General features: G+C 36.2%; 1 protein-coding gene across 3 annotated transcripts in view; it reads right to left on the bottom strand.

Moving 5' to 3' along the window:
* LOC100024810 (uncharacterized) overlaps positions 1–16,321 on the bottom strand; it is a 112,280-nt gene that overhangs the window by 59,567 nt on the left and 36,392 nt on the right. For 2 of the 3 annotated variants that reach the window (XM_016424327.2, XM_007499723.3), the window contains exon 1: positions 9,095–9,346. The exons of the other annotated variant lie outside the window; for it this stretch is intronic. The gene's annotated coding sequence lies outside the window, so the exon portion shown is untranslated. Of the gene's footprint in view, positions 1–9,094; positions 9,347–16,321 lie in introns of those variants that run through there. 3 annotated transcript variants of the gene reach the window in all.

Raw genomic sequence — 16,321 nt, 5'->3', positions numbered from 1 at the left:
GGGGAGTATTTCAATTCCTTTTCCAATAATGGTGATCTGGTCTTACATGCAGGACTCTCTCATTAGAATCTTTAGTACCAGATCTCCAGGAGGGGGAGGGGGGAAAGGGTGATAGGCAGGGGAAGAATTTGGCTCCAACTTTTTAAAAAGTTTTTTTTAAATATATAATATAATATATACCATATACTTTATATGTATATAATAAAATAAAAAATAAAAAGGTTAAAAATAGCTTTTTTTCACATAATTCAGGAACAAAATAAAATATTTAGTACCAAATGTTGAAGGAAGAGGGTGACATGAAACCTGTTCTCCTGTAAACATTTCACTGGTTTTGTAAACACACCTAGCTCTCCTTTTGTTAGTGATTCCACATTCTTTGTTCTCTGTGGGTCACAGGGATTGGTGCTAAAAGGTCTTAGTTGAAATGGAATTATATGGCTTTTCAGCAAAAGATCTTTTTCTTGCTCTATGAAAGGCAAAAACATCCTCTTCAACAACTTACCATTTGGTCCATAAAGTCCTTCTACTCACCAAAGCTCACAGTCAAATGTGATTTGTGGGGCAATAAAAAACAAACAAAAAACCCTTTGGTTTTTCTAGACCTTCTCCTTCCTCTTCCCTGGTATTTTGTCCCTTTTCTGGAATCTCCTAAGCTTGAAATCTTTTAGGCTGCAAACTTCCATGCTCCATGCAACATTGCTAATTGGTACCTTCCTTCCTATGATATCAAAAGTGAGAAAACTACCAGACACATCTGAGTAGAGCTTTATCCTCTCTATAAAACCTTATATTCCTTACCTTTTGGAATGCTTAAAGAAAGGAGTTGCCTTATGCTGTCCCAGTAAGGTGGTTGACCCTTGAAATCATGATAGGATTTTGTGGATGGGATTAGATATTACAATGTAGGGCCAATATCAGAAGAGTAAACTTTGGGAAGGTTATCTGTGGCTGACAGGCCCAGTCCAGGCTGAGCTTGTCCTGAGATAATAAACCGAGACCACTATATAACAGGGACAATTTGTTGTATGTAATAAACAAGGGAAGGTGAAAAGGGGATTTGGGTTAATCTAAACTAAGGTCAATCTACCTCAACCCACCAGATCTAAATATCCTTTCACAGCGATTTCTTCTGAGTGAATTTCCTACTCTAATTTCCCCTAACTGCCTAAATTTCCCATCCTTGAGTGGAGGAATTGTCTTTGGAAACCAAGTTTTACTGCCTTAATGGAGAAGGATCACCAAAGTACTCTGTACTGAACTTGGGAGTGGCAAGGGATTCCACAATGAAGTATCTCCTCTTATATTCTTTCATAAAGCCTGTCACACCATCATTAGCTCAGCAAAATGGCACAGTGGATAGAGTGCTGGGTCTAAGAATCAAGAAGGGGGGCGGAGTCAAGATGATGGCTTAGACACAGCAAAAGTCCAGACCTCTGAAAACCTTTCCACACCAATCAAAAACACAATGCTTTGAGGGGACAGAAAATGAAATCTAATAACAGGACAGAGCTAGGAGCCCTCTTGCTGGATTCAACTTAAAAGGTACAATCCCCCAAAGCCTGAATTCTTGAACACCTGCTTTCAAGGGAAAGGAAGAAGGAAGGTCCCAGAACCCCTCCCCCAACTACTCTGCTGAGCCTCCAGCTGTGGCTGGAGTCTCTGGGCTGCAAGGGTGCTAGTCCAGAGGGAGTGCCTTACTGGCACAGTTGTTCAGGGTGTTGAACACAGGTGGTGGGGAGGCAGCTGGAGGAGAAGCACAGAAAAGGCAGCCTAGTTGAAGCCAAGACACTCTATCTTGCCCCACTTCTTGAGTTACTCTGCTCTGGTTTAATTTTATCCATAGGGCAGATAAGAAGCATTCAGAGGGCAGGGAAGTTCAAGCCCCATCACCCCTTCCCCATAGACTTCTCTGACAGCCTTACTGACTAAGCTCCAAGGGTGAAGGCTGCAACCACTATAGGCTACAACCTAGATAACAGGATGGGAAGCCCAGCTCCTTTTCAGTTTCTGCTGCCAGCTGGGGAAGATCTAATCTCAGGGCTCATCAATACCATCAACCTGACCTGGTCAATCAGCAGAGCAGAGAAGAAGCCCCTTTAGAACAGAACAGCCCAAACCCACAGATCCAGCAAATAACCAGAGGAGCAAGATTACAGGCAATTACATGGGGAATAGGAGGAAAAAAATATGAGTAAACAACAGAAAAAGAAAAAAGAAATTACAATTGAGAATCCCTTCTCTATATATCAACTCTATTTAAAATGCAATGTTGCCTATGTTTTATTGTACATCTTATTTATTTTATTAAATATTTACCAACTATATTTTAATCTGATTCACTCAGAAGTGTGGCTAGAGCATACAAGCAGCAGGTTGCACATTTGACAGCTCTGGTATAGAGAGTTTGAAGAGAAAAAAAGAAGTTTGAAAGAACCAATGGAAAAGTATAATCGAAATTAAAACAAGAAAGGAAAGTTTGGCCACATGTAGCTTTGACAGCTCAAATGAGTAGTTAACATGACTTTGTAGTCAACCTAGTATTTATTCATGACTGTTCCTCTAGTAGCATTAAATAGCACAGTTCTTTAAAGTCTCTATACCAGAGAGCAACATTTCTGAGTGAATCAGATTAAAATATAGTTGGTGAATATTTAATAAAATGTACAATAAAACACAGACAACATTGCATTTTAAATAGAAATTATTACTTGGTATAGATTCTGAGACAAAAAGTAAGGGTTTTTTTTAAATGAGAGGGAGGGTGGACCTATTTTTATAAAAGTATTTATTGCAGCTCTTTTTGTGATGGGAAAGAAATAGAAACTGAAGGGATGTCAATGGGGAATGGCTGAACAAATTGTGGCATATGATTATAATGGAATGTTATTGTGCTATAAGAAATGACAAACAGAATTATCACAAAAAAACTTGGAAAGACTTATATGAAATGACACAAAGTGAAATGAGCAAAACCAGGAGAATATTGTACAAACTAAGAGCAATATTGTACAATGATCAACTTTGAATGCCTTAACTATTATCAGCAATGCAAAGATCCAAGACAACTCCAAGGTACTCATGATGAAAAAAAGTTATCCTTTTCACTGCTTCATTGCTATAGAAGAAACTGATAGAGTCTGAATGCAGACTGAAGCACACCATTCTTTTATTTCCTTCATTAATTTTTCTTTATACTAAGCAACATATGTCTTATTTCACAACATGACAAACATAGATATATATCTTGCATGATGACACATATACAATCTATATCAGGGTTGGCAAACATTTTCAAAATTATGTGCCCAAAGTGCAACTTCAAGCACTTGTGAGCTTGATTACCTCAGATATCATTACCTCAGATATCAAAGGGTGGAAGTACTCACTTTGGGCAGCTAGATAGAGGGGCAAGACATACAAAAAATGTCCTTAGGTGCTGTGGAGATTGGGAATAGAGCAGCCTTCCCTGTGTAGCCCTGGCACTTGTGCCATGGCTTCACCAACAGGGACAAAGTCTGCCATCTTGGGGAGGGGGAGAGATGGGAGGGAGGGAGAGAATATGCATCACAAAAAGTCAGAAAATGATTAAAATTGTATCTATGTGTAATCTGGGGGGGGGGAACATTAAAATCTAAAAAAACAGTTTTGTTCATTGGTAGAAAAAAAAAAGAGTACTGGTCTTACTGTCAGATCAGGGTTCAGATTCTCTCTGATAACAGCAATAGTTTCAAAATTAGTTTCCCTAATCAAATGAGGAAATATATGTAAAGTGCTTTGCAAACCTTGAAATACTACAAAAATGTTAGTGGCGGTTGATGGTTATAATGATGACTCTTCCCTTTCTAATCCATCTACCAAGTAGCTGCCAAAATGATTTTCCTAAAGTTTAGTTCAGGCCATGCCATTCATCTGCTCTGTAAGCTTCAGTGGTTATTTCTCATCTCTAGGGTCAAATATAGATGTTTATGTTTAGTTTAAAAAGCTCTTCAGAACTTTTGTCTCTTAGCAGTCTTTCTAATCTTATTATATATTACTCTATCCACACACTGTTGCCTGATCAAACTTAACCTTCCTTCTCTTTCTCACATATTATATTCCATCTCTCTATTCTAGAGCCTTTTCATAAAATGTCCCCCATGAGTTGTGAATTGATCCAACCATTCTGAAAGGCAATTTGGAACTATGCCCAAAGCGCACTAAGACTATCTGCCCTTTGATCCAGCCATACTACTGCTGGGTTTGTACCCCAAAGAGATAATAAGGAAAAAGACTTGTACAAAAATATTTATAGCTGCACTCTTTATGGTGGCAAAAAATTGGAAAATGAGGGGATGCCCTTCAAATGGGGAATGGCTGAACAAATTGTGGTATCTGATGGTGATGGAATACTATTGTGCTTAAAGGAATAATAAACTGGAGGAATTCCATGTGAACTGGAATGATCTCCAGGAATTGATGCAGTGTGAAAGGAGCAGAACCAGGAGAACATTGTGCACAGAGACTGATACACTGTGGTACAATCGAATGTAATGGACTTCTCCATTAGTGGCAATGCAGTGATCCTGAACAACTCGGAGGGATTTACAAGAAAGAACGCTATCCACATTCAGAGGAAAAACTGTGAGAGCAGAAACACAGAAGGAAAACAACTGCTTGATTACATGGGTAAATGGGGATAGGCCTGGGGATATAGACTCTAAACGATCACCCTAGTGCAAATATCAGTAATATGGAAATAGGTCTTGATCAGTGACACATATTAAAAAAACCCAGTGGAATTGCATGTCAGCTATGGGAGTGGGGTGGGGGCAAGAAAGGGAAAGAAGATGGATTTTGTAACCATGGAAAAATATTCTAAGTTAACAAATTAAATAAAAATTTCCAAAAATCTATAAAATAAAATAAAAAATGGAGTTCAGGGGAGATAAAAAAAATAATAATAAAATGTCCCCCATGCCTGGAATGCACTCTGTCCTTCTTAGAATTCCTAAATTCTGTCAAATCTTAATTTAAACCCTATCTTCTATATAAACCTTCCCTGATCCCTTTCGCTGATAGTACCTGCCCCTGCAATATAAATTATTATGTGTTTTATATGTACCTGGTTATTATGCATATATTTTAATGTATCTAATTATTTAAATGTTGTCTTCCCCATTAAAATGTATAACTTAAGGACAGGGTCTATTTTTTGCCTTTCCTTGTTTTTCCCGCTCTTAATACAATACTTTGACCCACTTTGATAGCTTAATAAATGTCCTTATTCCCCACATACTTATATATGTATTCATTTTCTCCCCAGAGAAAATACAAGCTTTTGAAGGCAGGGACTATTTCATTTATGTCTTTGTTTCCGTAGGACATTTAAGGTATTTTATAAATGTTTGTGGCATGACTTGGGGTGAAGTTAACTCCTCTACTCCCAATTTTTCACCTCTGTAAAATGGAAATGGTGTCTATAATATCTAACTCCCAGAACTGACGCATATTGAAATAAGTAGAACCGGTTGAACATTATTATACACAGTAACAGCAATATTGTATGACGCTTAACTATGAAAACTTGGCTACTCTCAGCAATGCAATGATCTAGGACAATCCTGAAAGACTTGGATGGGGAATGCTATATACCTTCAGAGAAAGAACTGTTGGAGTTGGATAGATGCAGATCAAAGCATACTATCTTCAACATCAGTATATTTATGGCTTTATTTTGGGGGTTTGGTTATGTATAGTGTGTTCTTACAACAATGACCAATATGGACATATTTTGCATGTTAATAAAAATAAAAAAAATTTAAAAATATCTACCTCCTAGGAGATTGTTGTTGTAAGGAAAATACATTGTAAAACATTAGAACACTTTATAAATGTGAGTTGTCATTGTAACACAGCTGGGGTAGATTGACCTATGAGAAGCCAGGTCTTAGAGCAAGCACAGGTATTCCCTGCTTGGTTTCAACATCAAGCGAGCCTTCATATGGCCACTAAAGCCAGAACTTATGACTCATGGAATACCAAGCTGGAATTTAGTAGGTATACAAAGGGAGCTGCCTGCCCCATGTTGCTTTGTTCTCTTTGCAACCATGAGGAGGCAGGAATATTTTGAGCCACCTCTGACAGCCCAGTGGGATGAAGGGCAACTGCCCTATCTTCTACCCAGCTATGATGGCTATAAGAACAGGACAGTCTCTCTCCCATATGTTTGCTTTTTTTATTAGTTGAATGAACACTTTGAGATCCAAGTGTCTAAGAGACTTTGTGAATTCAGGAGGTTCCATCTAGAGGTTCTATCAGAGATCCTATCAGTGGTCAGAGCTCAGTGACAATAGTACCCACCCAAATGGTAGTAGTTGACAACAGTGGGAACTTCTATAACAGAAGCAGAAAGATGTATCAAATGTAAATAGAAGCAGAGCAATAACCCCTACTAGTGGATCAAAGAAGCAGCAACTTGAAAGGCTAGTCATGTTTAGTATCTCAGCCCTTTAGGGAGCTACACCAAAAGGGAACTCAAAGGAAGGGAGAGGAGAACTTCCAGTGAAGAAGTTGTGAATTGCTCTTTTGCCATATATACGTTTTCTACATGTGTACCTCACCACCACTGCACATCAAATTTGTGCTTATTATCTTCAGGAATATTGTGTGCATTTGGAGGATAGTTTGCCCAAGGTTTGGGGCAAATGTTTTGCAACAACTGTCCTTAGTATACCATATTTTTTTTTAATTACCCTTATCTTCTGTCTTAGAATCTACTAAGTATTGGTTACAAGGTAGAAGAGCAGTAAGGGCTTGGCAATTGGAATTAAGTGATTTGCCCAGGGTCATACAGCTAGGAAGAGTCAGAAGTCATATTTGAACCCACATCTTCCTGTCTCCAGGCCAGGCTTTCTATCTACTAAGCCACCTAACTGGCCCCTTTAGTTTACCGTCTTAATAAGTGCCTTTATGAGGAGGCTGATTTATCAATGGAGAGTATATCCCCATTGGGACTCAGATGAAAGATACCAGAAGTACTGGTCCTTAGGATGACCCCTAGAATCTGAGTTATATAAGTCAGCCTCACTCTGAACCCAAATCTGCCAGTATAAATTGGAGTTAGGGAACTAAGTCCCAAAAGAGGGAAATTATCATCATCATCATCACTTATTATTATTATACTATGCATTCTTAGAGGCAGGAAATCAGATGATGCTATTCTTAGCATAATTAAATTAATAAAACAGATCAGGGCTTTATTTACCCTAGCACAATTTTAAGATATTCTGAGATTGACACATAATACCGCCAGTCTGTCTTTTCCTTAAAAGGCCTGATTTCCAAAGACTTGCAGTTTTTCAGGGGAAAAAAAAAGAATAAAATAGCTAAACCTTTATTTGGGCATTTTAAGTCTCAGCCTAGGAAGCCTATTTTTCCAATAATTGCTTCAAACATGCCCTTGGGTCAGTTATAAATAAGGCACATGCAACAATATACAAACTTTATTTCAAAGCCTTTTTTGCTTATCTCCCCAAAGGTTCATATCCAATTTGACAAGGCTGAAGAAGTAATTTATGTTCAAATCAAACTGAAAGAGCCCAGTAAGCTAAATGTCAGAAATCCCAGACAACTAGTTTTTTAATAACTTACTGGCTGGTCAAGGAAGATGGAATGGTGATAAGGAGCTTGGAAATTGTACTCAAGAGATATTGAGTTTAGCTTCACAAGTATGTACTATGCCCACTTTGAATGTGGTACTGTGCTGGGTACTGAAATAGGAAGATTAGGAGTTTAAACTCTGCTCCCATCCATGGGGGCTGAAAATTAACAAATGTTCATGTTATATAAATGGCTATATAAATGTAAACTATTATTTAATAGCCTTCATGAAATTACACTAGTCCTTCCTCCAGGGGCAGTCATGCTTATCAAATTGTCATCACAATGGAGAGTTTTAATGATCTGTGAAGAAATGATTCAAAAGAACCCATGAAAACTTTTTCCCTCAGAAGGGGTTTCTTAAGAGAGTTTCTGTGCTGTTCCAGGCTGAAACCCAATATGTCCCAACATGTCCCTTCAACCAGAAGCCCCCAAGTGATTGACTCTACTCAAGCACACCCCCCAAAAAAGGAAGAAAAAAAAACAGAAACAGGTTGGGATGCTAATAGGGTCACTATAGTCTCAGCTTTGCAAAATCAGCACTGCAGAAGCTGCTTATGACTTCTTAGGAACTTTGCAAATTGGAATATGCTGCCATCCAGTGAACAGTATATCCTAAGTTTAGTGTCTTTGAAATGCACATAGCCAGGCTTCAGTCATAGGAATGGGTTTACTGAAGAGATATTAGTATGCACTTCTAGGCATTATCCTCTTTGACAACAGCAAAACTCTTAGGCAGGACAAAATTAGCAAATTTACAACTCTGTACATGTTGTACACACACACATAAAGAAAAGAAAAAAATAGGAGAGAAGGAAAATCAGGGGCAACAGTAGTAGAACTTGGGACAGGCCTATAAGGAAATATAGAATGATCACATACACACAATTCTGGTTTTTGTAATTATTTGGTATCCACTCTAGCTTTGCCTTGTTTAGAAAGAAAATGTTTTACTTTACTCTATATATTTATTTTCTTGTTTTGTGGGTAGTTAAGTCTAAGATTTTTTTAAAGATAGAATTTTTTGTTAAAACAGAAAGCTTAATAATATTACTAAACATTATTTTAAAAAAGATATCTATATCAAGCAAAGTTTTAAAAGAAGTAAAGACCTAAATGCAATTTATCTTTCTTAATCCTTAACTACATCATGATTTGCTATTTAAACTAATGTTTGTCTTATGAATACGTACTTTTTTCAATAAATAAATTCTTCCTTCACTAAGAGACAGTCATCCAGTATCACATAGCTCTTTGGAGCACTGGATTTGGAGGCAGAGGATTTGGGTTTTAAGTCCTGGCTTTACCCCTTATTATCTAGTGTGACCTTGGACAAGTCACTTTATGTCTCTGAGACTAAGCTTCTTCATCTTTAAAATCAAGGAGTTGGATTTGACTGAGGTCCATCTAATCCATAATACCTTGATAATCTTACACTAGCTCCAACACTCACCTATTACTCCTCAAAACCTTGCCACCATCACCACCAATTTTCTCCTTTCCTTAAAAGGTATCTTTCCTCCTTGCTAAGACTATCTGTGCTCTTGATACCATAGAGACAAAGAACTTTGAAAGTCTTAAGAACTCTGATCAATCCAATGACCAACCAGAGGACTTATGATGAAACATGCTAACCACTTCTGACAGAGGTGGTTAGTGTTCTGGTTCTGTTCCCTTGGCTGTGTCATATATGTTCTTCCCAGGAAATCTCTGCAAGCACCCCCTTTATCATTAAAATTTTTTTTTATTTTTTATTATGCAAAATATACTTCCATATTGGCCTTTGTTGGGAGCACAACCATACAAGAACAAAACCCCAAAATAAAACAAAATAAAACAAAATACACTGATGTGAAAGATAGTATGCTTTGATCCACATCCATCCTTAACTGTTCCATAATATTTCTAAACTCAGGTATGCAATTTAAATAAACTGAGTCAAAATCTCCAAGCTGTAAAGAATTAGGTTTTATTGTAAGAGGGCCAAGTCCTGCAAAAAATCCAAACACATGGTCATGACCAGAAGACCCTGACTATTGTGAGAAGACTTCTTTTATCCCCAAAGAATCAAACAAGTTTTTATACCAGTACAAAAATAGTCCAAGAAAATAGTCAAAGCCCTCTAAAATTAGAGATACCCACAAGCAATGTTCATTGGTTAGGTTAACTAGGAGCCTTCCTTATGGGTAAAAGAAATCATTTGACCATGACTTAAGAGTCACTTGATAGATATTGGGGGTGGGGGGTGGAGGGAGTGGATGTTCCTGGGCTTAGTGATGTACAAGATAAGAGTGGATGGTAATGGGTAGTACCTGGTTCTGAACCTTGAGCCAGGCCTAGTGATGCATACTAGATCACAAGTTAGGGTGCGGTAGTATTAGAAGGGTAGGGATGACACTAAGTGCTGGGAGCCATCAGACCACGACAACTTGACAGAGTCACGCGTGGTAGTTGGGGAGACCACAGAGTGGTCCTTGGCGAGATGTGATTGCCCACTCAACCCCCTTTTACATGACCTCTTTCATCAATGCCCCTTACCTATGAATTGACATGATTATTATTCCCCCTAGTCTCAAAAGAAATAATGCAGGAGCAAAACACATGTACCCTAATTCTCTAAAACATCACCAAAAGATCAGACCCTCAAACCCAATCCCAAAAAGACTATCATGGGTTAATTTTTACTTAGGTACATAATTCCCAGCAAAACTGCAGCTACAGGCCAACCCCAAAACTTTCTCATGAAGCCAGCACACAAATCAATCATAGAGGTCCATACAATATGTACAGGTACAGTACTGGTACACTAAGCTTCAATATGCCTCAGTGACTCAATTATACAAATCAGTAACTCAAACTCCCTAGTAATCCACCTGTGACGAAATCATTTATCTTGTATTCTGTCTGTAATCACAACACAAAAATATAGAATGTTAACCAAGTGATTTGTTATAAGTTAATGTATTACTTTTCTAATTATCTCTCTTTGATTTTGTATACCTGCAAGCCAAGAATATGGATATAAAATAAATCCCAAGCCTGGGAGTGTCGGAGCAGCTGAGATACAAAGCAGTCCTATGGCCATAATGATTAAGCTGTCTTCCCTTTGTTGTTTATTTTGTTTTACTTACTGCCACCTGTCGGGAACCCTGGAGTTGCCAGTGAGGCTGGACCCTGACCACTGCAACTAAGGCTTATGCTAAAGCAGTTATTTACTTAATTCAAAACCTTAATACTTGTACAAGAATATTCACAAAAAGCCTACTAAAATCATGACTTGTCCTAACCATCTTAGAATTACAATTATGATGATCTCAAGACTACTACTAACATTAAAATCTAATCCTCATATAAGAGGGTTGGGGTTTTCTCATTAACACAAATCCCAACAGTTCTTTCTCTGGAGGTGGATAGCATTCCCCAAAAGTCTTTCAGAATTGGTCTAGATCATTGCATTGCTAAGAAACCAAGTTTTCACAATTGATATTCATACAATATTGCTGTTATTGAGTTGGATGTTCTCCCAGTTTGGCTTATTTTGCTCTGCTCAGTTCATGCAGATTTCTCCAGCTTTTTCTGAAATCATCATTTTACATCTTATAATGCTCTCTATTTCTTGTTTGATCATATATTCTTCCCTTCTCCAAACATCAGCTGGGTATACTATTCTGTTTCCCTAATTTAATTAGGCTATCACTTTATATCTATGTATCTATTTTGACCTTATCATGGAACAGAGTGTGAGATATTGGTCTATTCCTAGTTTCTATTATACTGTTTTCCAATTTTCCCAGCAGTTTTTGTTAAACAGTGAGTTCTTATTCCAAAACTGGGGTCTTTGGGTTTATCAAACACTATGTTGCTAAGGTTATTTTACCCTGTATAATGTGTATCTAAAGTATTCCATTGACCTACCATTCTACTTCTTAGATAGTTCCAGACTATTTTGATGATTATTGCTTTATGCTACAGTTTGAAATCTGGTACTGCTAGGCCATCTTCCTTCATATTTTAAAAATTAATTCTCTTGATATTCTTGATCTTTTGTTCTTCCAGATGAATTTTGCTATTATTTTTTCTAATTATTTGATAGTTTCATTAGTATGGCACTCAATAATGTAAGAATTAAAATTAAATCTCAATAATAAAAATATTATATTTAGGAGATTTATTAATGATCATTAGAAATCAAGGAATAAAGAGGATACAAAACAAAGACCATGTGCCCATGGCTGATTAGCCCATTTAAAATCCCCATGTTTAGCTTACCACCACCACCATGCTACCTGCAAGTTCAAGAAAGAGCCAAGAGGACCACCTACTCACTAATATCCTCTGTCTACAGGAAGTACATAATGACAGGAAGTCAGTGGGCTCCCGGGAAATGTAGTTCTTTTTTTTAGGGTAACAGATTTTCAAGTATATAATAAGTAAATTAATTTAGGTAGAATTGTTATTTTTATTATATTAACTCTGCCTACCCATGGGCAATTAATATAATTATTTTTCCAGTTGTTTAGATATTACTTTATTTGTGCAAAAAATGTTTTGTAATTGTGTTCATATAATTCCTGGGTTTGCTTTGGCAAGTAGATTTTATTTTGTATTTTATATTGTTGAGTTATTTTAATGGGAATTTATCTTTCTATCTCTTGCTGCTGAAATTTATTGGTAAATCAAATAAATGCTGATGACTTATATAGATTTATTTTGTATCCTGCAACTTTACTAAAGTTATTATTTCAACTAGTTGATTCTTTAACATTCTAAAACATCATATTGTTTACAAAAAGTGATACTTCCTTTTCCTCACTGCCTACTTTAATTCTTTTAATTTCTTTTTCTTTTCTTATTGCTAAAGCTAGCATTTCTAATACAATATAAAATAATAGTGGTGATAAAGGGTATCCTTGTTTCATTCCTGATCTTTTTAGGAAGACTTTTAACTTACTTATATTGCCAACCCCTCCCCCCCAAATAACCCAGCTTCCTCTGCCAATGAAAGTTGACATCATTTTTTTGTGCATAACTTATAGTATTAGAAAGTTGCCTAGATAAAGCAATGAAAACTAAGTGATTTGTCCAGTATGTGTCAGAAACTGGGCTTGAGTCCAGGTCTTCTTGGCTTTGGGGGCTAGTTCTCTATCCACCACATCAAGCTGCCTCTTACTAGTGACAATTGTTATTGCTTGTTGGGAGCTACACATAGACTTTTGGGACACTGTATAACACTTTAACATTCACAAGACATTTTGTGTACATTATCATATCTGATCATCACAATAATGCTTTGAGTATATGCTCCAGGTATTATCCTCTTTTTAGTAATGAGGATACTGAGTCTCAGTGATATTATGTAACTTGCTCATGTCTAAAAGCTAATAAAGGGGCAGCTAGGTAGCACAGTGAATAGAACACTAGGTCTAGAATTAGGAGGTCCTGGGTTCAAATATGGCCTCAGATACTTCCTAGCTATGACCCTGGGCAAGTCACTTAACTCCAGTTGCCTAGCCCTTACTTTTCCTCTGCCTTGGAACTGATATTTAGTATGGATTCCAAGATAGAAGGTAAGGTTGGTTTTTTTTTTAAAAGCTAATAAGTATTAAAGCTGGGCTTTCAACTAAAATATTTCCTGACTGAATTTCTTCATGCTCTATTGATATTAAGAAGCAGCATGAAGAAAGCATGAAGAAAGAAGCCTGTTGGTAATTGACTAAGCGAATTGGCAAAGATGACAAAAGATCATAAAGAAGATTCAGCAAGAAAGAGTGTTAGAGGACCTATGAGAAAACGGGCATCCATGAATATTTGGTGGGAAGTTGTGAAGTGTTCTAACTATCCTGGAAAGCAATTTAGAATTATTCTTAAAAAAAAAAAGGAAGGGAGGAACGAAAGAATGAGCAAAGAAAAAAAAAGAAAAGAAAGAAAAAAGAAGGGAAGAAAGGAAAGGAAAAGAAAAGAGAAAGGAAAAGGAAACCGGGTATGCCCATACTTTTTGATGCAGAAATTCCACTGATAGGTATCTGCTTTAAGAAGGTCAAAACAGGAAAAGAAAAAGAAAAAAGTGTCCCATTTACAACAACATAGCGAAGGTAGCACTTTATGTGGTTGCAAAGAATTAGAAACTAAGTAGATAGCCATTGATCAGGAAATGGTTGAACAAATTGTGGCACATGGATGAATTGGATAACATTTACTGTGCTGTCAAAAATGTCAAAAATGAAGAATTTAGAGAAGCTTAGGAAGATTAATATGAACTAATGCAGAATGAACTAAGTAGAATATATTTTGACTACAACAATTTAAACAGGACAAAATCCTGAAAATGATCTCTGTGAAATTATAGTGACTAAACCGGGTATTGGAGAAGAGTTGAGTAAATGCGCCTCTTTCCCTTTGTTTCAGAGGTGAAGGACCATGGATATACAATGTTGCATATACTCTCAGACAAGATCATTGTGTTGTTTCATTGGTTTTGTTTAATTTTTTCCTTTTTAAATCTTTATTATAAGATATGGTATGCTAAGTCAGAAAGGGGGATAATTATATTTGGAAATTGAATGTGATAGAAAATCAAAGGATAATGGTAATTTTAAAAAATTTTAAAGGGAAGAAAGAACTATATTGATATCATGTGAGAGCCAGTACAGCAGTAAAATTATAGGTTCCCAGTGTCTATTCCTGTTATTATTAGCAGGAAAACTCACAAATTGTCAATTTGAAACAATTGAAGGATTTCTAAATATCTAATAATCAGAAAGGTACACATGAAAAATTCATATCTATTTCATTATACTCACTAAATTGTCAAAAATGCCTTAAAATGACAGAATTCAGTACTAGCAGCAAACTGGCAGACTATTATATTATCCTGTTGGTGGAACTGTGAGTAGGCATGTGCTTCTTGGAAAATTATATGGCAATTACAATGAAACCTATAAAATGCTTGATGGTATAGTATCTGATACACATCCTAAGGACATAATTGAATGGTATAAAAGACCTGATTATATTAAAATATTTAGGAGTTTTGTCAATAGTAGACTGGCTAGTTGGTGAATTCTTTGACCAAAGCAGACATGAAATAGATAAAATTACAAAATAGTTTTTGATGATGACAAAGAGATAGAAAATAGGGCAGATGATGGTAAGAAGCATAATTTTCTTATTTATAAACATTAATAGTTACTGTTACTATAATTTTTAGGTTCTTGTTCAATGACCAAATGGAATAACTAAATCATATCAATCTTGATCTATAAACAAAGTCAGAAAACAAAAGGAAGCATTAGCTAAATGGAAGGCTGAGTGACAGGTTCTCTTTAGAGGGGGCAAATAAAGGGTAGACAGAGCTGGTTTTATTGTTCATCAAAAGCCAACAAGAAACATCATTCCATGGTCCATTTGACCATGGACATAATTACTGATCATGGACAAAATATCTGTTGCAGGAGATAAAGAGATAGAAAATTTTATGAAGCAGTTGATGAGATATTCTAAATTAAAATAACATAAAGTTTGATAACTTAAATGTAAAAGCAGGTATGTTATAAAATACAATATAGGAGTAAGAAATGATAGAGGCAAAACACTTTAAAACCATACAGAAACCTTATACCTATATACAGTAATACTTCAGATTTCATTGACATCGGTTATCATAAGTTTCGGTTTTCATTGATTTTTTTTCACAAAAAATTTGTCTCAGTTTTCATCAGTTGCCTCGGATTATGGATTTCATAGGTGTGCCCACTTGACCTTGATGCTAATTTTTCAAAAACAAAGGGTAACTCAACTCATGCATTCTCCTGTGCAGTGTGAGCAATACATGTACTAAAAAGCAAATAAATCCATTTATCCATACAGATAGCAAATAAAAATCATATAAAAGCATATGGAGGAGAATATGTACTTGACTATACAAAATGAATGAGCTCTCTCATTGGGAGTGAGATATCTCATCTCAGTCAAGCAGAAATTCTCCCATAGTACCTCAGCTGAGAAGAGAGACTTAATCAAGGTAACAACTCCTCTACATGTATCTTCTTTCCAAGTCTTGCCAGATAATGCCTTGATACCTAAGGTCCTTATGGAGGGGGATTCCCCTTCCAAATAATAACCTCTCTCTCCCTTCCTCGCTGTCTTCCTTATGCTAAGAAGAGTATTCAGAAAGGTAAATGACGTGTTAAATGTTCATTTATTCTTTACATTAGTCTTTTATATGCATTTTATATTAATTTCTTATTGTTTTTTGTATTAAACTATATCTATTCTCTATAAAATGTATTTTTGGTATGTATTTTGGAGTACCTAGAATGAATTAATTGGATTTATGTTGATTAATATGGAAATAATTTCCTCTGTTTTCGTTGCTTTCTGATTCTGCTGATTTTTTTTGGAAGGATTATCAAAGAAAACCAAGGTATCATTGTATGTGGTTAAAGGGCTAAAGCTATAAGGAACCTTAGAGACCTTCAAGTCTAACTCTTTCATTTTAGTGACAAGGAAACTAATGCCCAGAGAGAGATTCAGTGACTTTCATAACTAGCAAGATTTGAACCTAGGTTCTCCTGACTTCAAATCCATCTCTTTCCAATACATGGCACTGCCTTCACATCCTTTCAAATATTTCATTTGAAATATTTTGCTAAAGTAAAATCACAAAAATGAAATTGGTTAT

This window comes from Monodelphis domestica, chromosome 7 (genome assembly GCF_027887165.1).
Source record: "Monodelphis domestica isolate mMonDom1 chromosome 7, mMonDom1.pri, whole genome shotgun sequence".
Lineage (NCBI taxonomy): Eukaryota > Metazoa > Chordata > Mammalia > Didelphimorphia > Didelphidae > Monodelphis > Monodelphis domestica.
Note: the sequence above shows the minus strand (reverse complement) of the source record. Positions and strands in the feature narration are given on the sequence as shown.